The sequence below is a fragment of the Temnothorax nylanderi genome, unplaced genomic scaffold, assembly GCF_030848795.1.
Source record: "Temnothorax nylanderi isolate EJ_2023f unplaced genomic scaffold, tnyl_v1.0 TNYL_tig0334_pilon, whole genome shotgun sequence".
NCBI classification, from domain to species: Eukaryota; Metazoa; Arthropoda; class Insecta; order Hymenoptera; family Formicidae; genus Temnothorax; species Temnothorax nylanderi.
The window spans coordinates 100,001-100,721 of record NW_027249396.1 but is presented as its reverse complement, the minus strand read 5'-3'; positions in this window follow the sequence as shown (position 1 = coordinate 100,721).

The window sequence follows — 721 nt, the reverse complement described above, 5'->3', positions numbered from 1 at the left end:
GGCGTAGATCGTCGAGATTGCCCTCGGTGTCGAGTCCGAGTGAGTTTAGTTCGGTTATCAAGTCGGGTTTTCTTAGCCTATAGAAATACTCCTTCATTTTGCCGGTTTCCTGGGTCTGCTCCTTACGGTCAGGTCCCTGTTCGGGCGCCATAAAACAACCTTCGTTCGAAACGCGGATCTAGCTCGCGGCTGGGCTGGGTTCGAAGGAGGTGCGGAGGAACGGACGCGCGGTGAGGTTCGGCAAAATGAAGTGTATCGTGGTTAGCAATTAACGTGACAGAGTTTATTGTATAATGGACGGTCGCGATATTTACAGCGGATGGAGTACACAGTGTAACAGTCGCGGTATGCACGACGGCGCGGTCAGCGCAGGACGCAGAGTCGGGGCGCACGCGGTGCGCGCGGAAATGCACGCGGGTGGCGATCGTGACGGGCGATCGGCGTGTGACGGGTGGCGCGAGGCCAGGCGCGGGGCGCACGGGCGCGGATACGGCGGCGAGATCGCTGCAATTCGGTGCGTTCGGTGGCGGGCGTATCCGGTGAGAAGCGCTCGGTGGAGGCAGAGAAGCGCTCTGCTCCCGTGCGGATACTTCGTGCGCGGGGACGCCGGTCGGGTACCGAGAAGCGCTCGGTGAAGATAGAGTACGCCAGAGGCTCTCTACCTTCGTCCTGACTAGCGGGCGCGTGGTGTAGGAGCGCCGGTCGTCTGACGAGAATCACT